The sequence below is a fragment of the Pezoporus flaviventris genome, unplaced genomic scaffold, assembly GCF_033815535.1.
Source record: "Pezoporus flaviventris isolate CSIRO_AGI_PZ_B2104156 unplaced genomic scaffold, CSIRO_AGI_Pfla_v1 ptg000007l, whole genome shotgun sequence".
Taxonomy (NCBI): Eukaryota; Metazoa; Chordata; class Aves; order Psittaciformes; family Psittacidae; genus Pezoporus; species Pezoporus flaviventris.
The window spans coordinates 33,886,924-33,910,373 of NW_026892555.1; the positions used below are offsets into that span (position 1 = coordinate 33,886,924).

Consider the following 23,450-nt stretch of genomic DNA (forward strand, 5'->3'; position numbering starts at 1 on the left):
AAATCAAAAAGCCAAACCAATGTGCTGTTAGGTTTTCAAGCTGGTAGTGGTTTTAAAAACCAGTAGGTCTTCTGGGACTTCACCTTGAAAATTTAAGCCCAAAATCTAGATTTAAGACTCTTAAGGTAAAAAAAAAATTGCACAGACATGAAATAATTAGAGACATGAAAAATGTTATTATTGTATTATCTAATATGTGGTGTTTGCTCTCTTTCTTTGGTCTCTCCAGCTTTTAATAATGTATTTTTTTTGTTGATTGGTTTCCAACTTCTTAGCAGTGCTGTAATAGCTAGGATAATCAGACTGAAGGGTTTCTTTGTCATTCTCACTAGCTACTGTTGAACCTTTTGCTTATCATTAGCATCACATAAAGTTATGGGCAATTAATGAAAATTTGCCTTTCTCTCTGGATACCCTCACCACTCTTGGGCATGTGTATTGCTTGGGACAAGAGCCTAGGAATTAAAAAAAGCACTCTCATAGTCAATCACACTCAACACAACTTATCTGTCCCGATGGCCACATAAACCCTCCTTTGACCACATGAAAGAAGCCAGCAATGCCCTGCTGACCTTCTGAGTGCAATAACTCCTAGGTGAACAGTGCTAGGGATGGGTGAGTGCACCAAGGCCCCTTCCCACGGGAGCTGGCTGAATGCACAGTAGTGTTACAGCAATTTCCCTCCCTCAGCAAAATCTGTGATGAATAGAAAGGCCATGAAGCCACAGCTGACATTTTTTCCACTTACTGTATTAGCTAGACCAAGGCTCAAGCACATGATGCAATGAAAGATTAGCTATCAGCTACAGCACGAGAGGATGTGAAGGAGGGATAGGTATGCGAACACTAGAAGATAATTAATCATATTATTCCCTCCATTTTGAAGTAAATAAATGAAGTCTTGCTGGTTTATTACAGTTACGTGTTATAGTTACATGGAAGGGTAGGCTGTGATACACAGGCCAGATTTTTATCCTCAGTAACGAGTGCAAATCCCACTGAAAGGATGACTGCATGTAAGTAACAAAGGATGAATTTTGGCCCTTAAATTACTATAAAAAGTAGTGTTTTTCTCCTATTATTGTTGTTGTTATGGGAAACAAATTGGTCAAAGAGCTTTTGGAAGGAAAGTATTTTCTAATGGCCAAGAATGTAAGAGTGAAGAAAATAAAGGAAACAAATTATTGAGATGAAAATAAGATAATGAAGAAAACAGTTGTCAGAACAGCAAATTAAGCAGAGGGAAGACACCTAAAAACCAATCCTCACATCATTCCTGTTCACAGTCAACAAGCTGACTGCATGTGAGCTATCCCCCCCTTTTTTAGGATACTTCCTTTTGTTGTGAGAGCCATGATTTTTTAAATCTTTTTTTCTTTCTTGCTCACCACTGCATTTAAGATGCTAGTTTCAAGTACATGTGATAAGACAAAATCAAGAATCACCTAATAGCACCAGCTAGAGTTAAACATTAGCTTTTGAAGCCTCTATCTACACATATAAAAGAGTAAAAACATTAGATGATGAATCAGAGTGATGATGAAATAAGCCATTAGATGATATACAGAAGAATGAATCCAAGGAATCATTCTATTTACTTTACTGAGCATTGAACTAGTCCATACAGAGCAGAAAAATACACATAGAGATGGCATCTATCATTGTCAAAATGCCCAGATCCCTGTTTTTCGCCTTCATGAGTATATGAAAATACAATGCTTTCCAGTAAGTGCACAAACAAGTTCATTACGACTTTATATTTTTGGCTGGATGGCTGCATGCAAAGAGCTGTGGTCAACAGCTCAATGTCCAAATGGAGACCAGTTAACCAGCGGTGTCCCTTAGGGGCTGGTGTTGGGACTGATCCTGTTCAACATCTTTGTCAGTGACATGGACAGTGGGATTGAGTGCGCCCTCAGCAAGTTTGCCGATGACACCAAGCTGCGTGGCTCGGTTGATACGCTGGAGGGAAGGGATTCCATCCAGAGGGACCTTGACACGCTTGAGAGGTGGGCCCCTGAGAACCTCATGAAGTTCAACAAGGCCAAGTTCAAGGTCCTATACCTGGGTAGGAGCAATCCCAGGCACAGCCACAGCTCGGGCACAGAAGAGATTCAGAGCAGCCCTGCTGAGAAGGAATTGGGGGCGTTGGTTGATGAGAAACTGAACATGAGACAGAAGTGTGCACTCGCACAAAAGCCAACCATGAAAGCCAGAAAGCCAACCATGTCCTGGGCTGCATCAAAAGGAGCATGACCAGCAGGCTGAAGGAGGTGATCCTTCCCCTCCAATCTGCTCTCTTGAGACCTCACTTGGAATACTGTGTGCAGTTCTGGTGTCCTCAACATACAAAGGACATGGAACTGTTTGAACAAGTCCAGAGGAGGGCCACGAGGATGATCAGGGGACTGAAGCACCTCCCATATGAAGACAGGGTGAGAAAGTTGGGGCTGCTCAGCCTGGAGAAAAGAAGCTGCTTAGAGACCTCATAGCAGCCTTCCAATATCTGAAGGATGCTGGGAAGGGACTTTTCATCAGGGACTACAGCAACAGGACAAGGGGTAATGGGTTTAAACTTAAACAGAAGAAGTTCAGGTTAGATATAAGGAAGAAGTTCTTTACTGTGAGGGTAGTGAGGCACTGGAATGGGTTGTCCAAAGAAATGGTAAATGCTCAGTCCTTGGCAGTGTTCAAGGCCAGGTTGGACAGAGCCTTGGGTGACATGGTCTGGGGTGAGATGCCCTTGCCCATGGCAGAGGGGTTGGAACTAGATGATCTTAAGGTCCTTTCCAACCCTAGCTATTCTATGATCCTATAACATTAAGGAGGATGTTGTGCCATAAATTTACCCTATGGAAAAAAAAACATAACTTCCTTTAAATGTTGCTCTATTTAAAGAAGTGTTTTAATTTTTTTTCTTTATTTCATTTTTCTTCTTCAGGTTTCTGTGCACCGTTTACTGCCTAAATTCTGAATACAGCCTTAGTCAGGAACCTTGCCACAACATGTTTCTATCTTGTAATACAGATGGATACTTAACAGCATCCCACAATGAGGAAGGCTTACAGCATGCTGTAATGCAAGATTAGTATTTACTGCTCTGCCTTTGAACAGCAGGTGTTTAGATGCTGCTGGATGGTGTATCATTTGGGAATTTTGGGGAGTGTAGGTGTACATGTGACAGTGAGAGAAATCCTTCCTACATAACACAGATAACCAATAAAATAGGAGGGTTTAGGATGTGCAGAGCTTTTTTCCATACCTGGGACATACTAGTGACAGAGTTTTCCAAATCCTTCCAGAAGCAGTAATACATGACTGTTACCATGCCCTGGGGCTGCAATCATCTGATTTAAATTCACAAAAGAAACACAGTCACAAAGCCTCCAAGGAAGACCCGAGAGACTGTGGGGAGTGTTGCATGTGATTCACTCCATTTCTGAGTCAGTCCTGAATTTACATTCTCAATTTCATGGCAGAAGGGAGTTCTTTCAGAAAATAGGAAAATACTAGACCCACATTTTTCTACAGACTCAGCCAGAAACATGTCCATTACTTACTCAGACCAACACTGTATAAAGAATGTCCTTATGCAGCAGCTTCCCATTTCACTCAGAAACAACTTTATTCCAGGGGAGAACTCAGAAATGTGTGCATAAAGTGCTTTTGTGTTTCTGGGGTTTAAACATTATAAACACAAGTTACAAGTGCAAGATGATTGCAGTTGTAAGTCACTGAAAACAGAATTACCTGGAAAACACCTAGGTGAATAACTTCACAAATGCCAATAAATGGACAAGAGAATCCAGTTCCAATTATCCAATACTTTTTTGCTGGACCATTTACTCAGAATGATTGCAGACTAGTCTGAAGAACTGCAATTTATCTGAGTGTTTCATTCTCCTCTGACCTTGTATTTCTCATTGCTTTCAGTAGGCACTGTAAAAAGTATTTCTGAATAAGGAGATATCATAATATTTCTCAGAACTGAAGCTCCATTACTGACACATAAGGGAGCTCCAGCATACACAGAGCTCTCCTGCTGCCTGGCACTGTTATCATGCCATCATCTAGCCTTGCTCATAATAGATTCAGAAGTCAGAGCAGTAAAAGGCACCAAATGCCAGAAACTTGCAAACATTACTGACTTAACCACTCATTCAGCACTATTGCCATAACAATCAAAACATCTATTGTTTAAAAAAAGTAGATGAGCCTATGCAGATCAATACAACCTCTATTTCTGTTTGCAAACCAGTAATGTTTAAAAGTGATCTCATATGCTTCTACATATTCACAACTCAGCAGGATTATCTCAGTTTCTCAATTTCTAAAGGGCTTCTATTACTCACTGCTAAAGATTTCTTGCTAAGAGAACTTCCACTGTCAATATACTGGACATGCTAGGGGCAATTCTGCACCAATCACAAAATGACCCCTGCCCCCAATTTCTGGGTGAAACAGTGAAGAAGAAAACTTCTTGGTGTCAACTTTTTGAAGTGTGCAATATTGCTTTTAACAGTCATGAGAAAACCCCTTAAATTAAATAAAATTAAATTATACCAATATTTTTTTTTCTGAGACAACAGATTCTGCTAATTTATTTTTTTGCCATGATTTTGGTGGATATGACTAAAACTTACCATAGTATTTAATTCTCCATTTGGAAAAATGTGTTAGCCCGACACAGGAGTCTGATTTGCTACACAGTAAAAATATGTTTGCTATAGGATTTAGGTCTGCTTCCAAGTGCTTAGGTAGCTATCTAGTCACAAAACTGGGCACAACTCTTACACTTCAAATGAACAAAGGGAAAATTTCTAAATTTAAAGAAGCCAAATTAAAAATTTGACCATTAAGTGAAGTAAAAAAATCATAAAGCCAAAGTAGTAGATAGTACAAATATAACAAACAATCTAAATTTATAAAAAAGATTCAGATCAGCTCTGACACAACAAGGCACTTGAACTTGCAATTTTTCCAACTTTTATTTAACCAAAAGGGTTACAGCATTGGTGGATAAGGGAAGGACGACTGATATCATCTATCTGGATTTCTGCAAAGCGTTTGACAATTCTTGTCTCTGAATTGGAAGATATCCTTGTGTCCGAATTGGACAGACATGGATTTGATGGATGTACCACTCAACAGAGAAGGAATTGGCTAGATGGTTGCACTCAAAGAGTTGCTGTCAATGGCTCAGTGTCCAAGTGGAGACCAGTGATGAGTGGGGTTCCTCAGGGGTCAGTGCTGGAATCAGTGCTGTTCAGCATCTTTGTCAGTGACATGCACAGTGGGATTGAGTACACCCTCAGCAAGTTTGCCGATGACACCAAGCTGTGTGGTTCAGTTGATATGCTGGAGGGAAGGGACTCCATCCAGAGGGACCTTGACATGCTTGAGAGGTGGGCCCCTGAGAACCTCATGAAGTTCAACAAGGCCAAGTTCAAGGTCCTGTGCGTAAGTCCACACAATCCCAAGAAGAAATACAGGCTGGGTGGAGAATAGATTCAAGAGCAGCCCAGAGGAGAAAGACTTGGGGATGCTGGTTGATGAAAAGCTCAATATAAGCTGGCAGTGTGTGCTTGCAAGCCCAGAAAGCCAATCGTATCCTGGGCTGCATCAAAAGGAGTGTGACCAGCAGGTTAAGGCAGGTGATCCTGCCCCTCTACTCTGCTCCCGTGAGACCTCACCTGCGGTACTGTGTCCAGCTATGGGACCCCCAACATAAGAAAGAGGTGGACCTTTGGAGGATGTCCGGAGTAGAGCCATGAAGATGATCAGGGGGATGGAGGGGGCCTATGGGGATACTGGGGAGGGACTCTTCATTAGAGACTGTAGTGATAGGACAAGGGGTAACAGATTAAAACTTAAACAGGGGAAGTTTAGGTTGGGTATAAGAAGGAAATTCTTTCCTGTTATGGTGGTGAGGCACTGGAATAGGTTGCCCAGGGAGGCTGTGAATGCTCCATCCCTGGCAGTGTTCAAGACCAGGTTGGACGAGGCCTTGGATGATATGATTTAGCATAAGGTGTCCCTGCCCATGGCAGGGGGGTTGGAACGAGATGATCTTAAAGTCCTTTCCAACCCTAACTATTCTATGATTCTATGGAGCACCTCCCATATGAACACAGGCTGAGAGGGTTAGGCTTGTTGAGCCTGGAGAGGAGAAGGCTCCAGGGGGACCTTATAGCAGCTTTCCAGTACCTAAAGGTGGCCTATGAGAAATCTGGAGAGGGACTTTTTACAAGGGCATGTAGTGATAGGATCAGGGTCTGCCCTGAAGAAGGGTAGATTTCAGTTAGGTATAAGGAGGGAATTGTTTACTCTGAAGGTAGTGAGGTGCTGGCACAGGTTGCCCAGAGAAGTTGTGGATGCCCCATTCCTGGAATTGTTTAAAGTCGGGTCGGAAAGGGCTTTGAGCAACATGGTCTAGTGAAAGGTATTCCTGCCAATGGTATGGAGGTTAGAACTAGATGATCCATAATGACTTTTTCAACACAAACCATTCTATGATCATAGGATTAGTTTGATTTGGTAAATGTGCCAATGAATGCCAATTGAATGGAAGTATAGGCTTCAGGGATATTTCCATTATCATTATTCCAATGGAATTAATCACTGAGAAAAGTGGAAACAAATATGACTGATTTTGGAAAGACCAGAAAGGTGGCAGAATCTTCTTGTAAGAGACTGAACCTGAGAGGCACTTATTCCTCAAAACTAACTTCTATGCAAACTTTTATAACGTCTCAGGGCATGAGGTATTCCTATGTTTCTGCTACCAATTGTAGGAGAATAAAACATATAATTTGCATTTAAAAGAATATCTATCTTAGTTTAGGTATGTGGGAGACTTTGGCAGCCACAAAATACACTTAAAATGTTAACTGGTACTCAAAATACATGAAGGAGGAGGTGGAGCAAGAAATTTCTCTAGATGTGACTTGATTTGGGGTAATAAGCCCCCAGTTATGCGTGTGCTTTCTTAGTTGATATAATACAGCATCTCCCTTTGCCATACTGTTATGGCAGACTTTTTTTATACAACCAAATATAGCTTTTTTTTTTTTTTTTTTTTTAGCAAGAAGCACAAACAACAGACAAGGTTGCTTCAGACAGAAAAATAACTCAGGGCTTTTGTAAAGCAAGCTTTTCCTATATTTCAGTACTTAAAATAACAAAGTCACTGTGACTTGAAACCTGATTACTCCTTGCCTTCTGAACATAGAGAACAATGTCTCTACAATCAATGAATCAAAAAGCAAGACAACCTTAATTTAAATATTTAAGGAGGAATTTAGAAAGTGAAAAATGGGAAGGAAAGGAAGGAGGGAAGGAAGGCTACTTGCTGGAAACTTTGTCTCTTTGATTTGGAGAATGCACATGATACTGAAAAAGACAGAAAGAAAAAGAATTATAAGTCATAAATCTTTTATGTTGCGTTGTTAATGTCAATGCTTTTAAGATTTTTTTTTGTTTGGTTTTTTTTTGGTTTGTTTTCTTTTCTTTGGTTTGGTGGTGGTTTTTTTTTAGCAATATGGAACCATTCCACAAACACAACTGGGCTCTGCCTTCTGTTAAGGGTTGCAGCACCATTGAAGTTTGAACCCATTTAAGCAGTTCTGTTGAGCTTTCAATTCCCCCCTACCTTCTTTTTTTTTTTTCCATGTGATCAAATAGCAGCATGACTGTGACTGTAGATGATAATTCTCACACTACATGCTTCTCAGTGCCTTTGGGAAAACACACACACACAAACAGATTTGCTCATGTCTGATTCAAGATGTGAAATAAAAAAAAAAAGGCAAATCTATGAGAATTTTTTTTTAAATTGGAAACACACTTAAAAACTCTCCTATGTTATTTGTTTTGTTTAGGCTAATTATGACTTCTGCTTTATGTTACCACAATAGACACTAAACATTTGCAACATATTTACTGAGGTTAAAGGAATTGTGGGATGAATTTGTATCTATTACACCATTATCCTTAAGCAACATGGCTTTAGTAATCAGTTGGAAGATATTTTTATCAGTCGAAAAGGTGACTTGTCAGTCTGCCCGTAGATATTTTGCAGCCTCAGTACATTACATAATACATAATGATAGTAAATTTTGTTCCTCAAGGAAAAATCCTCCTTCATTGAAATTTTATCTTACCATACTGGCATAGCTGGATTAAAGATGGAGGCAAAAGAACTTGTGGATTGGCTGGGAGTTATAGTTTGCACTGCTCCTACATACTCATCGATATCCTCATAATAAACTGAAAAACAGGCAACTCCTGAAGTGAAATATGTCCAGCAAAGTGAAAAACAATGAAATATTCTAGTTATGTATGTAGGGATTTACTTCTGTTGTGTACAGGCACACACAGATCATTCACTTCCCTTATTAAAACATGATGGTAGAGCTAGTTCTTACAAAGTCAATTTTTTTTCCATGTCCTGCTCACAAAATCTAAATTAGATTAGAGTCAAGCTTCAGCTACATTAAGTCTCCTTTTCAAGAAGGTTTTTTTAAACATATACCTTTTGAGTTTCTTTAGCAATATGAAGGACCATGAAATCTCTCAGTTATAAAAGCAATTTTAGGTCTTAAAAACTTGGGCCTACACTCTTTCATTCAGATTTTGTATTGTACATTGTTCTTCTACATTCCTGAAATATAGAAGCTGGGTAATTGATATCAGCAGTCTTGCCTTAATATCACAGTATAAAGGATAACACGATATGAAAACACCAGTAAAACTCAAGATCCTCGTGCACAATTCTGGAAATTCATACTCTGTTAAATTGTTAGTTCATCCACCTGTCCCATTTTCTATACCCCCATCTCTGGCCAAGGTAATTGATCCTCTAACATAGACATCAGAATGGGAGATCTGTCTTGATGGGAGAGCTCCCCATCAAGAGTACTTATTGTTTATAACCCGCATATTAACTACCATTGAAAATGGCTACTTCAATTTACATCAAGATGCAGAGTAGTTAAGGAGATGCTGTGGAGCACGCTCAGCTTTATTTACAATCATCTCCCGATTAACAGTGCAACAGCTGGGAGGAGTGATTCTGAAATCTCTCCAAGGCATCAGAGATCATGAATCAGTGCAGAATAAAGATTTGTGGTTTATGTTTACAAATATGTAAAGGGTGAGTGTCAGGATGATGGAGCTGGGTTTTTTTCAGTGATGTCCAGTGACAGGACAAGGGGCAATGGGTGTAAACTGGAGCATAGGAGGTTCCATGTGAACATCAGGAAAAATTTCTTTACTGTGAGAGTGACAGATCACTGGAACAGGTTGCCCAGGGGGGTTGTGGAGTCTCCTACGTTGGAGATAGTCAAGGCCCGCCTGGACAAGTTCCTGTGTGATGTACTCTAGGTTACCCTGCTCTTGCAGGAGGGTTGGACTAGATGATCTTTTGAGGTCCCTTCCAACCCTTAGGATTCTGTGATTCTGTGTTGAGGCTCCAAGCTGCAAGTGAGGATTCCAAGACTACATTTCAGACCTATTGCCCTGTTATGCAAAGATTAGACTTAAGTAGCTAGCAAGAAGGAAAGTTCTGCCTTCTCAGGGTCTGGGTGTCTTAACTTTCTATGCGCAGGAACAGACAACTCGTTTTCTTGAGGAGGTTCTTGGAGCTCCTCAACCATTACATGGTCAAAGCTCTTGGGTTGAAAGAGGACTACCAAAGAAATTAGAAATATCCTCCAGATTAGAGTGGTCACATATGTCTGTTCTATGGGAGTATATTTACCACACAGATGCAAAGCTGGTGTGGGTTCAATATTCCTTTTGTTTGAGAAATGCTGAACATGTTTCAGTACATTTATACAAGCAGGTCTGCACTGATTTAAAAAGTCATTGTAGACAAGCCATTAGTTTCAGAGATATTTACATGTTTGTGATGATGACAGCTATCACATATTGGTTACCTATGAGTAGTTACTCCTGATGGATGTGAAGAAGCATGGGTAAAATATGAATCAGGCCATGCTTGCTAGGAACTCAATTCAGTGAAAACATCAAAAATAGCAAGACAGTAACCAGATTTTATGAAATAAATGTTACTGAAGTTTAGGTTATTTTCAATGCTAACCCTTACAAACAAGTATCAGAAACAAGTTTTCCCCTTTACTGCAACCCTTGAAAAATCCATGAAAGTTCCTTTCTCTGTATTTCCTCAAAGTGAAACTCTGACAAAGATATCTCAGATGTGAACAGAGCTTAGGGAAATATGTATTCCACTCTCAGTATTCACAAACTAGCTGAATGGTACAGGTGGTCACATCACTTGCATAATGTATGAATTGGTAGTTGATGTCTCTTACATGCCGAACATTTTCACTAAAAAAAGCAATTTAGGTACTTTTTACCCCAAATTATGACAGGTGAAACTAAAATTATATTTCCTAGAATACTACCAGAATTTGGTATATGTAATGTACTCCAATTAAATGCTTGGCATTGAATGAATTGAATGTTCAGTGATGAGAGATGCAAAATTGTAAAGGTTGTTTTCAGGGCTCTAGACTGTGGGCTGCAGTCTGAAATTGATCTATTTATTTCAGGACTCACAAAGTTCCATTAAAGTCCTCTCAAACCTCTTATAAAAATTCATAAACGACATAAAGTCTAAACTCAAAATAAAAATCTCACACGGTTTTAGCCTGTATAAGCAGTACTTCTCAACACTCTGTTTAGTTGGGCTGCACAGAAACACATTGAATTTGAAAGAGATTCTTTGAAGGGGATCTTTTGTGACCTAGTCAAACCCACAAGAGGACTATCCCAAGGGAACATGTTTTTGAGAAATAGTTGTCCTACATCTCCCCATGACCATCTCAAATAGCAGAACACATTGCCCAAGACATTGTGCACTCTCCCTCTTCTGGGGTTTTCAAGATCCAACTGGGCAAAGCCCTGAGGGACTGGATCTTCTCTCACAGCTGAACCTAGTTTGAGTAGGACCTACGACCTCCCGAGTTCCCTTCCAACATGAATTTTACAGTGATCATTTTGTGAGTATATGAACTGTTTAATATGCTTGTGAGAACCCTGATTGAACGTTTCTTTCTTTACAAGAAAGGGTGACTTTCCTTATTCTTGACAGAGGGATAAAGAATTTACTTGAATTCAGATTATTTATGGAAGAACACAATGTTAATCATATGATTGTGTTTTGTGGGAGCTAGAAGTGGCTCAATTAAATTGGGAACTAAACCAAAATTAAATATGAGGCTAAAGAATGGCTGGTTTTTGCCCTGCATGACACAGCTTTCACACTATCTCCGCACATTGTGGCGTCCCTCATAACAAAGCTCCATGGAGCACAATTTGCTGTGGCACAACAAACGGAAACATCCCAAACTGCTAAATTCTATAATGGTTACGACTGGGACTGGGGGCAAGAGAGAAGTTCAGACCTACCTCTTCTCCTCTCAAGTGTGGTAACTGAAGAACACAACAGCTTTTCCATTAAAAGCAGCAGTGTCCTGAGGGCATAGATCCTGTTGTCTCTGAAACTTTTACAGGGAGACCACCAAAACATTTTGGAGCGAGCACACCAAGAACCGAGAGCAGACCCCTCACTAGCCAAGAGCTAGTCTCACTCTGTGTATGTTACAGAGACACAAAAGATGCCCAGATAGAGATGGAAAACATGGTAACATTTCTAGGTTTTTGCAGAATCAATGCACTCAGTATTCATAAATTGCAGATGTAGCAATTCTCTACATTTGATCTTACTGCCAATACAGAAGATGCTTGGGAGGAACCCGTTACCCAAACATATTTGCTCCTGAGATTTGTTAATCTTCAGCAAGAGGACTGGCAAAATCATTACTAGCAAAATAGGCTGGAGACATGAGAAAGGATGGCTTTACACTTCATCATCATTGCCACAAGGTATTAATTTCTCTCTGAAAACCCAGTTTAACAGTTTTGATTCAGGAAAAATGAATGCCCTTAGCAGGGAAAGTAAACATGAAACATGGAAAGTCTTTCTGGTTAAGCTGGAAAGGCTGCAGCCAAGATACTTCCCACTTAACCTTCATCAAGGAAAAGGTCAAAAAAGGCTAATGTGTTTAAGCAGGGCACGGGACAGAACAGAACAAAACTTCCTATGAAAAAGATTAAGTTTGCATTCTTTCAGCTTTCATTAAAACTATTCCACATTACTCCACACTTATTTAAAGCGGTTTCCTGACAGCATTGAACACAAGATCTTAAAGTAGGAAAATCAAAAGATAAAGGTGTAAATGGAAAACAGTTTGTGTACTGTATACAAAATAGAGAAAAACATGAAGGATGCATAAGAAACAGCAAAAGAGAAATAATACCTTTAGCCTTTGCAAATTATGTAGTATGTGGTACCTAAAGTAATCTCCTATCCAGTGTACTTCTATGTACATGTACTTAAACTGAACAGTTACCAGGGCATATATGGTTTTACCGAAGTAGAAGACTTTTGTTTTACATGAGGCTTCTAAGGACGAAAAAAACTTCATCCAAAAAAGTAAGCTGAAAATTAAGGTCTTCAGGTATGTCATTTCCAGACTACTGAGGAAACAGATTAGCTCCTCTTTGACACTACCGCTTTCCCATGTCCATTACAGCAACTAGAGGTATCTTAGAAATGTCTGATGATGCAATACCACACTCAGAATTTCTCCTGGAAGAAAAGTATACATTTGAGCACACTAGTATGTGGATGGATTGATAGGTATGTGTAAGAAGCACACTGAAATGCCACTGAGACAGGGAGAAAGTGCATTTTCTTTTCGTCCTCTGCTTGCTGAATCTGGTCTACATTCCTTTGGGAGATATATCAGCCGTGATTCAGACTCCTACTCTGTTTTAGAAGTTGCCTATTAGAAGTTGCCACTCAGACTCATTTGCGATGCCTGTATCAGTAGCATGGCAGTTTATTGCCCACCTGAATTTTCATCTTCCATTGTTCAATCACATTGCTTCTATTAAGTGTGGATGTCAATGATTCATGATGAAGTGAGACAAAGAGCTTCTTCAAACAATGAGAATGGCCCACACAGAGCTTTGAAGATAAGGGCTGAGACATGGGCTCCTCATTTCATACCAGGTGTGACTCAACAAGGTGTCTGGAAGAGAAGGTTGAGGCATTCTGGGAGATCTGCTCTGCCTTGTGTTAGGCTCTCACTTAAACATTTTTTCTAAAGATGAGTAGTTTGGCAGTAAGGTATGACTTGAAAAACTCTGGGCCCATAATTACGTGCATATTGAGATTGATTCCAAACTGAATCCAGTATATTCTTCAACCGCAAGCAGGGAAGAGTGGCAGTTCTGGCAGCTGTAGGTGGCTGGAGACTAAAAAACCAGTGAATAGTTCAAATAGCTACCAAATTCAACACTCTGGTGCTCCACATGTCTGTATTTCTTTTCCACTGTTGTGATAGCAGTAGTGTCACACACAGTTCAGGTTCACTATTGGGCTGTGTTAGTGCAGCAAATGTAGAATGGCTGAATTGCTGTTGGTCATTATCTGAACCGCCTGTGATAGAAGGGCAAGTATTACTGTGGCAAATTAAAATTTGCTCTGCAATGGACTTTGCACTAGAGCTCCTGAGGTGTGCGCATGCACTCCATTAGTAATCTCCAGGAGAGGAGTGAAGAAGGCAGGTCAGAGCAGCAGCATCACTCCTCCCAGTTGGAGTTGCTGATGCTTGTTTCAATGACCTCAGTGAACAGTCCATTGTATGTAAAAAACAGCTTTATTCAAAGCAATTTTGAACCAGTACCCAAAGGTAGAACCTACAGAAAGTCAGCAGCTTGGTAGGTGTACTCCTGTGTATGACTGCAGAACTCACTCAGCACAGGAATATGTTCAAGCTTCTTGGCACATGATTCTCTCCAATAATCCTGTGGGTTTCTGACAACAATTAAGGATTCTTACATGGCAGACAAAATGAGGAACACACAAAAGACACGATATTCTCACACTACCCATGCTGTACAGCTGCCAGGAGGAGCAGTGAATTCTCCAGGCATAGGTAGACAGGGTTCCTCAAAACGGACAGTGTAAAGATATGTCTCACAATGTCACTGTCCAAGACAGCATGGTCTTCAGTTTTATCTATCCGTGCCCTTCTTTTACGTGGCTTTTGCAGACCATGATGACAAGTATTCTCCGCTCTAAAGGATTCACAAGATTTGACAGAATTCTTTTTTATGTTAAAGTTAGCCATGGTACTCAAGACCCAAAACAAGTATCTGTAACACAGATCTATTTCTTGAGATATGGTTATACTACATCTCAAACCCTTCACAAGTTTCTGAGGTGCAAAAAGTTGCATAATTTGTGAAGAGAAGAAGTTTGTAGAGCAATTCATTGAAAAGGAAAATTGGATATTAGCCGCATAGGATGGAAAAGCCCTAAAAAATGGATAGACCTGTTTCAATGTCTTTTTTGTGGCTGCACATCTTCTTATGTTGAACTATTTGTTACTTGAGAAGCCTGGTGATCCCTGACTATACATACCTCAAAGTCTCTTCATTTTACCCTTATGCACTTTAGAAAATCCAAGCCTTAGAGGAATTCTCCATACCAAGTGTAAGGAAACAAAAAAACCTAACTCATTGGCCTTTTGCACTTAGAAATGGAGTTGCAGAGCAGTAGAGCACAGGAAATCTCCCTCTGTAGGCCTATATACCAGCAATGGACTGAAGTTTACAGTGAGATAAGAAATGCCAACCCTCTACTGATATAGAGATAAAAGAAACTACTGGAATGCCAGGCAGATAAACTTGTGTTATCTTCAGAACATTTTTATTGGTCTAACTATGGTAATGCTAACTAAATCTGACACAATGTTGGCCAAGCAGATAGTGTTGCAGTCTCAGTTCATAAATTGGCTTTAGATGCAGACTAGATAACAAGGTAAATTCATGTGTGCTTTACTAGGGATACATTCAGGAATTCAGGTATTACAGCTATTCTCTTCAATAGAATAGTAGATAATGACACTAAGAGAAACTTTGCTAAAAATTACTACAAAGGTTGGCTGAATGCATACTTCTTTCTTTATTGATGCTAAGCTACCAAAGCCCAAGTATTCTAAGATCTCCCACTGTTGGCATTTTTTCAGTCCTTGGAAAACGGGATAGCTAAAAGGTATCACTGTGCTGACTATTTACAGCATATTCAGTTTACTTTTGCATTACTGTTCTCTAATTTGTGACTGGCATGCCCTGAGGCAGTCAAGTCAATGGGAGATAATCGTTGAAAGATTTAGCATGGCTAAATCCAGTAATATTGCTGCAGAATCTTTTGCAATTCTGTCTTCCATTCTTTCAATATCATACCCCTGTAAGGTCATCCATTATTCCACACTACACCTTTAATGCTTGCAGGCACCAACATCTGCTTTGATCACCCTAAGCTTTATTTGACCCACAGGCCTTTGAGATATTCCTTCTAGTGACAATAGTGGGTGATTTTTAAAACACTTTCCTGTAACTTAAATTATATAAGTTAAGAAAATTATGTGAGTTAATAAGAAAAGGCTACGCATTTTTCTTGTTGGCATAACCCAGCACTGTAACATGACACTTTGGAGTGCAGTGCTCCATTTCCACAGTCAGTACCACAATTACATTTAATCTAAGAGGAGCATCCTAGTCTATTCAAGTGAATTGCAGCTTCTGCTGTTCAAATGAAAGACCCGCTTCATGCTTTCTCCTGTGGAAAGTATAGGAGACACCTTAAAGAGCTGTGTAGGAATTACCTCACAGCTGTTCAAATAGACAGTGTTTATCATTGCATTGTTGATCTGTGGGCCAAGCAACAAACTTAAGATGATATCAAGTCCCTCCAGCTTAAGCTCCTTAGCAATCCTTTTAAAGCAAGTGGATAAGCTCCATCTCTACATGTGCAACTGAAAGATGCAGGTGCCTTTGAAGATTTCCTCTTGGAAATCCTGCCTCCCCAACTGCAATGCCTGGAGGTCTTCAGAGGCACTCCCTTCATTGATCAGAGAGAGAACATGCCTTTAGGAAGTTGCTCTATAAGTATTTAAGACCCAGGGACACCTCAAGTGCCTTGGTTCTCCAGACTAAACCCCATTCTCAGAATCTCATTTACCTTTAAGGCAGCAGCTCAGCGGGCACTTGTGTTTCTTCCTTTCTCCCCACACTTCTCTCCAAAGCCTATTTGTTGATTTAAAAAGTCAGAAACAGTACGCAGGGCCCTTCCATATTCTGAATGACACTGCAGCCATCCTCTCCATAAGCAACAGATAGGCTTTCATTGAGCGCACATTTAGCCTTCTGTTCATGGTGACACTGGCACGTTATTGCATATCTATTATCACACCTCCTGTAGATGCACACAGTGCCCCGGTTCACAGGGTGAGGTGTCACCTTGTAGCTGAGTGATCTTGCAGCTCACACTCCCCTAAAAGGGTTGTCACGTTTCTACCCCTCGCCCCAAGCCACCAGCTCCAACTGTTTCCCTGGTACCATGTGGACCCTCTGTCCACTTGATGAGCTGAACGGCCTCACTCAGCAGACAGCCAGTGCAGCTTCCTGCTGCTGTGGTGGGCTCATTCAGCCTGCCAGGTCAGCCAAGAGCCACACCTGGCACGGAGATGGGAATACACTGCTGGAGGCAGAGGGTTGGAAGCTCAAGAATGGGTTTCTCCAGGGCAGCACGCCATTCCACTAGCTGAGAGGAGTCAAGGACCCTCACCCTCTGTTGCAGTAAGACCTTTTTAACAAAATGGGAGTTATCAGGAGTTTTGGAAGGAGCTCATTATGGCAAAACTTGTTTAGGAAAAAAAAGGGTTGTTTCGTTTTTTTTTTCCAACTGCCAGGATGGCATAAACAAATCCACCTTATTCACAAAGTCTGCATGCGTTTACATAGTGAGATTTGGGATTTCCGTTAGTTGCCTTCACATTTCTGGAGCTGCATGTAAGTGAAGCTTCCTCAGCAACCAGAAGGATTAGATTTAAAAAGAAAAACCCAACACAGAAAGGAGAGATCTGAACTTCTCACATTATATCTTGACTCTAACACTTGGAGCTTTACAAAGGAGGCTAGATATCATGAGACTACTGATAAAAGTCAGGAGAGTTGGCAGTTCTACAGACATTTATGGGCTTGGTAACACATTTTTCTGTTTTTAAGTGAAAACAGACAAAACAGTGCACATGCTAGAATAATGAACATCTTGGCACACTGCAATTACAATACTGGAACAGACCACTGTTCTGTTTTTATGGATGCTTTTGAGAAAAACAATCCCTATGTTCAGCTCCCTGTTACATTTATTCTCCAGAATTCTAGTGCCAAAAGCTTCCCCATCTTCTCTGTGGGCTTTCCAAACAGCATTCACCTCCTGTGAAGCACCACAAAAATACAGCTGCTGTGGAGCAGCTCGTCTCCTTACTAAGATGGGTTAGAGTTACACCACTGAGAAATGGCAACATGCAGTGTCATAATTACATTCAGACAGCATCAGGAGAGATTTTTTTATAAGACAAAATTATTGACTTTCAGTATTTTGCTTCCATTTGGAAACTCCATGAAATATTCTGTAGATAAACTAGCACTGATCTACAAAACAGTCTAGATTTCCATAGCATGGTACCACATCTAGAAATCTTCAAGAGCATAATGGTGGTATCATCACACTAGTCTGTGATAAAATTGGTGAATAGGAATATTTTTGTTTGGTGTTCCAACAATATTACTGACTTTGCAGGGAGGTATAAAAATTACAGTGTAGAATTGCAGTCAATTGTAAGTTAATTTTTTGCTATAAAATAAATTGAAACAAAATTTTAAGAAAGTCATGATAAAATCTTGGGTGACAAGGTCAACTAGTACAGAAATGTTTCTCTGTAACCAAATCGCCAGTGACGGTTAAGGCTGGGAAGGCTCAGAGCTCCATGATTACTAGAGCACACACAGTAACAAAGGCTTACCAAACCCTTTAAGCAGGCTCTGAAAGTGGGAATTAAAGTTCTGGGAAACCACTGATAAGAGATCTGCTATGTGCAATGCATAAACCAGAAGATGAAACAAGTATTGGTTTTCTCAGAAAATGAAAGTCTTAAGACTCCAATAATTAAAATAGAATTACTCTTGCCAGTTAACAACTTTTGAGCATGAGCAAGCAATACTAAAGCAAAGACCTTGCAGGGGCTCTCAGAAGGAGTCTGCTGACATAACTGAGATATGCTAATTCAGCTAAAAAGTGTCTGCCTTGGCAATTCATATATTACTGTGTTGCATTTTGAGGTGACACTGTTGAAGGCTTTGAGTCTTTCTACTTAGTGTCCTCTGCAAGCACACAACAATGTTGAATGTGCCCTACTTGGTAAGAACAGTAGTTACTGCACTCTGATCATAAGGAAATGGTGAATCAGTGTTGGAGCAAGAAAAGTGGAAGACCAAAAAAAAAAAAAAAGAGGGCGGTGGTGGGGAATATTATGTTGCTGGTCCAGCTCGGAAGGCAGAGAGATGATTCAGGATTTGTTGCAGGGAAAGGCAGGCAGACTTGCTGCCACTACTGGGGCACAGCAAGAGGATCATATCCCCTCCCACTCCCTTCTCCCGCTGCTTTGCGCTTGTGGCGCTGCAGAGGGACAAGGTCTACAGGTAACTGTAGTGCAAGGACAGCCATAACTCAATGGACTATTAGCTATGCACATACATCCCCCCTTCTTCATCTGTAGCCTCCTTAGAGCAGCTCTACCTGTGGTGGAGGTGAAGGAAACTCTAATATGAGAAAGACAACCACCGGGTGACATGTGTGTCACGTAGCTCTCTTGTGAGATGTGCTATTCAGTGCCTTCTAATTTAATATCCTCAAAATCTCTGAAGACAGCAGTTAAAATTTAAACCGGCGTTCTGAAAACACACTCTTGATCCCATTATCAGTGTTGTGGATGGGATTACAATGAGGGTGGTAACGGTGGAAATGTTTTAGGCTAGATCTAGTATCAACAGCATGAGTGGCCTCTAATTGGATTCTTTCAGTGTCACTGCAGAGTTGTCACGGGACTCTCCTTCTCTGTTGAACACTGCAGCTCTCAAGGCACTCAGAAAGGAGCTTTCTCAATTGTTATCGCATCAGTCTGCCATCCCACTCAAACACAAATCCCCCAAAGCACTTTCTAAAGCTAAGGGAATCACGGAAACCATGACTCCCATGACATCTGTGACAAGTGTCCAGCCTCCCCCAAGTCCTCCTGTTACACAAGGCTCAAACTCCTGATCCTGCATGAACAAGCATATAACATTAAGTGCAGTATGTGAGTTAAACAAAGCTAGATAATAAACTGCAAACTGTCAAAATAGCCTGCAATGAAGTGGTCTAGTCAGAACAGAATTTGCAGATCTTTCAAAATATTTTTTTCCATAGCTGTGTAACTTCCACTGAGTGTGGGTTTTATAATGGCTTCCACATTTTGAAATCCTGTCCCCAGCATCACAACATTTTTAATACTATTTTTATCAGTTTCTGATTGGAACGAGAGCTGTTACAATAATTTTCACACTGATACTTGCCATCTCTAGGATACTTCTGGATTCCTACGTGCTTTCTTTTTTTCCCTAACGACCTCTCATTTAGCCTACTTTTTGAAGATGTATTTACACGTCGTTTGGAAATTCACCAAGGGAGGTTTTTTCAGGCAAAATTACACCAATCATAATTCTTTTTTTTTCCCCTCTGAAACAGAGACAAAAATCAATGAAAGGCCGAGGAGACATGCCAAGCAGCAGAAATTGAAGTTGCATATTATGAGGGAACAAGCTCACCCACCTCGATTATAAAGTGCTAAGAAGAGGAAGCCCCTGACAAGCAATAAACTGACACATAATTAAGTCAATTCAGGGCAGAACACATTCTGGCTGGGAAACATTGTCTTGGGCTCTACCTCACTGCTCAAAGCAGGAGGGGAATAAAAGAGGCGACACTTTGAAAACAACTCTATGGATACAATCAGTATCCCACCTAGTCTTCACTAGCTGGGGGAAAAAGAAACCCACCAGCTTTTGTGCAGTGCAGATCCCCTCCCATCACAAACACAGTTGATAGTACAGACATGCCTGGTATGTTCAGCATTCCATATCAAGCAAAGATGAATTAGCCGCAACAAAAATGTGTTGCAGCTTTCATGCAGCAGTTTATGGATCTTTTTAGTACCTCTGGAATTTTTTACCTTGAGCAGATCTACTGAGGTTGTACTGGTCTCAGATCTTTGTCTCAGATTATTTTTATCTCACTGTGAGGAACATCTTTGAGAGTTCTGAACACTTTTACAGCTGCTAGGATGCTAATGGGAACTTCATGTGTGTACCCAGTACAAGTGCTCTCAGGGAAAAAAAAGCCAGTGTCAAAGGAAGGTATGTAGAAGTCACCATAAATATGTCTTTGAATGTTTACCATCTGGAACAGTAGATTACATTTTGACAAGAATCTGGACTGCCCCGTGGGCATTGTCTTTTAAACAGCCCCATCATTATAAAGGAAGGAAAAACATGATTTGCTGTTCCTAGTTTCTCATCAGGATTTTCTGGCAGTGCTGGAGAAACTCGTTTTTTTCCTAGTAAAACAGTAACAAGCTGAGTGCGTGTGGTTAGCTATGCACTTTCTTGAAAAATACGTTTTCTTATAGATCAGCTGATGTGTGATCTGACAATACCCACCAAGAGGGATGCATCTCAGTTAGGCTGTGACAACAGCAGGCTGTGCAGCTCATAGTGCTGCACCTTTGATTTGCTTCCCTGTGCAAGGAAACTGATTGGGCTTCTCACAGGACACAGGGAAGAGTGAAGAGGAGAAATCCAATATACAAGGCTTTAACACAGAGTCATAATGAGGGTTTCCTTTAGTTTTGTTTTACATTTCAAGCTTGTAAACTTTCCACCACTTTTTACAATGAGAAAGAGTGAACTAAGAGAAAAATCAAAACAGTCAAATGTACTCACATACTTCTGGTCTGATCATGCAGTTATAGTAGGGATTTAGCTATTTCTCTGTTTCAAATTGCTGTGGGTCCCTTCTGAGGACACATTCCTACTGACTAGTGTGTTTGAAAATACAGGCTGAGAACAACCTGTAAAAGGACCAAATAGCCTGCTCAAAAAAAAAAAAAAGTAAAAAAAGTAAAAAAAAAGTAAAAAAGTAAAAAAAAGTTGGTTTGAGGCAAAAAATGTATGTGCAACCTGAAACATGAGTTTATGGGCATTGTTACACAGTTGAATGACAAAATCACAAAACACCAGCTATAAATCCCCTTGCTCAGCCTACTAGACAGATCTTATTTCAGAACACATTATAGACAGTATTATTTATAGAATACCTCACCTGTAAATGGTGAGGACAGTGTTAGATTTCTTTCACAAGTAAGAGGCCAATAATTCATAAGCACCACAGGTATCTGAGAATGTGAAGATCTGTTATAGTGAGAAAGAAACAAATCATTCTGTTACTCTGCACAGGAAGACAATATATATATACAATAAATCTTCTATTAAAAAAAAAAGGGTGTGGGGAATAACCCATTCTCTAGTTTCTCCATCTAAATCATTTAGAGTAAAACAATCAGAACATCTTAATTCTCTGATAGGCTAACATACTGTAATTAGTGATAACATTTCTGACTTCATAGTTAATTTGCTGGGCTTCCCACGGTCCAGACATCAATGAACTTAATAGCAGAATTAACTGAAAATGATAACTTCCATAACTAATTTCTAATTACATTTCTGACACTCTTCCTTCCTAAACATAAATTTTTGCTTACTTTAATTATCACTTTAGATCGCTAGTTTAGCATCTACAAATATAGCGAGACTTTAATGATCCATTATAGTGATGCTACTTAGTTTTCAATGACTTGTAAAACTTTCACAAACAGATCTGCAAATGAATTACATCCATCTGCTCTGCCGCAGCTGTAAGAGCAGCACTACATTGTACCCTGCCTTTTCCTACTTTACTGGTTTTCTCTTTAAGACCATGTGTAAGCCAAACCATCTCGATGCCGATCATCAGAAGTCCAGCCAGGTCTCTATAAAGGAGTCTTCAAACTTTACAGACATCTCAAACGCACTTTCAAAAACACGCCGGGTTGCCTCCCAGCTGAGCTCCAGACAGGCTGCACACTGCTCAAGCATCCTCCTCCAACCCTAGGAAATACTCTGCCCCGATCCCTTCCGCGCCCGGCCACCAGTTTCCACGGATTTACCGAAACACGGGGGGTATTTTTTACCCTCCGAGACAGTAGCCAGCAGCCCCCGCTGCAGCCCCCCCTGCCCGGTTGCCGGCGGTCCCGGCGCGGACCGTGTGTACGGGAAGCGGAGCAGCGCCAGCCGGAGAAAGAGGGGGGGGGACAGAGGTGGCACCCGCAGAGCTGGGATACTCCTCTCCAGAGGAGATTTTCCAATCTACACCTTCAAAAGCGTGACCTTAGCCGCGTTAAGAGTGTTAGCTCTATGAAGACAGCCAAGCATCAGGCTGTGCTCGCTGTTATCTGTCAGCCGTACAATAGCAGCATTGATAAGGCAACAGCAACTGGCTTTGACAAGTGTGCTGTGCTAGCATTCCTCTGAAATCCGTGAAGGAAAAAGGGGAAAAAAAAACATAAAAGGAAAAAAAAAAAGGGGGGGGAGGAAAAAAAAAAAAAAGGAGGCATGAGGTGCCTTTTACTTTACCTGAACAAAGTGTGGGGTTTTACTTTTCCCTCTGAGCTGCTGAAAATGATTGCTCCCTCTTCTCCCCAAAGCTAGGTATTTCTTCTTTCGCTCGCAGCTCACACTTGGGGAAGACCACACAGCTCCAGCAAGGCTGCCTCTCTCCCCTAATCCCCACTCGAGTGTGATGACACACACTAACCCCAACCATCTGTTGAAACACGTCCTCAAGCACTCGGCACAGTGGTGTGTCAAGGCGGGCTGCCCAATCCAATCGCTGGGGCTGGGTGGCTCTTAAGGAGCTGGAGGCAGAGACAAGGGCAGAAACTATAGGGCTGAGAACTCTTTAGCAAAGTAACCTGAGATTTTGAGAAAGGGCTGCTATTGAAAAAAAGAGCAGAACGGGGAGGTACTAGCGGGAAGGTAGAGGGAGTGGGTTAGTCTGGTGGCCAGTTGTGTTACTTCTCACAACTCCTTGTATTCCCAAGGGACCACTGGGACCCCCTCACAGTGGGATGTACAGAAGCACAAGAGCAACACTAAAATCTCTTTTTTTTTTTTTATGGCGGGTCTACTGAGGGTAATCTCCTCCGAGAGACGCTTTCCTAAAAGAGATAAAAGATGAGGTTGGAAATCCTGATAAAGTGCTAATCTGGAAGTCGTTTGCACCGCAACACGGACATTTGCATCCCGAAATCCCAACTCGTTTCGCGATTACCCCGGGGCCGCCTCCAACCTTTCCGGGGAACGGCGGAGGGAGCCTG

General features: G+C 40.9%; 1 protein-coding gene across 5 annotated transcripts in view; it reads right to left on the reverse strand.

Annotated features, from left to right (window-relative positions):
- The window catches only part of SULF1 (sulfatase 1), a 122,851-nt gene extending 99,802 nt beyond the window's left edge, over positions 1-23,049 (reverse strand). For 3 of the 5 annotated variants that reach the window (XM_061448328.1, XM_061448330.1, XM_061448332.1), the window contains exon 1: positions 22,708-22,831. The gene's annotated coding sequence lies outside the window, so the exon portion shown is untranslated. Of the gene's footprint in view, positions 1-22,702 lie in introns of all 5 variants that reach the window. The other 2 variants (XM_061448331.1, XM_061448329.1) reach the window with 2 other exon arrangements.
- Positions 23,050-23,450: the final 401 nt, after the last annotated feature.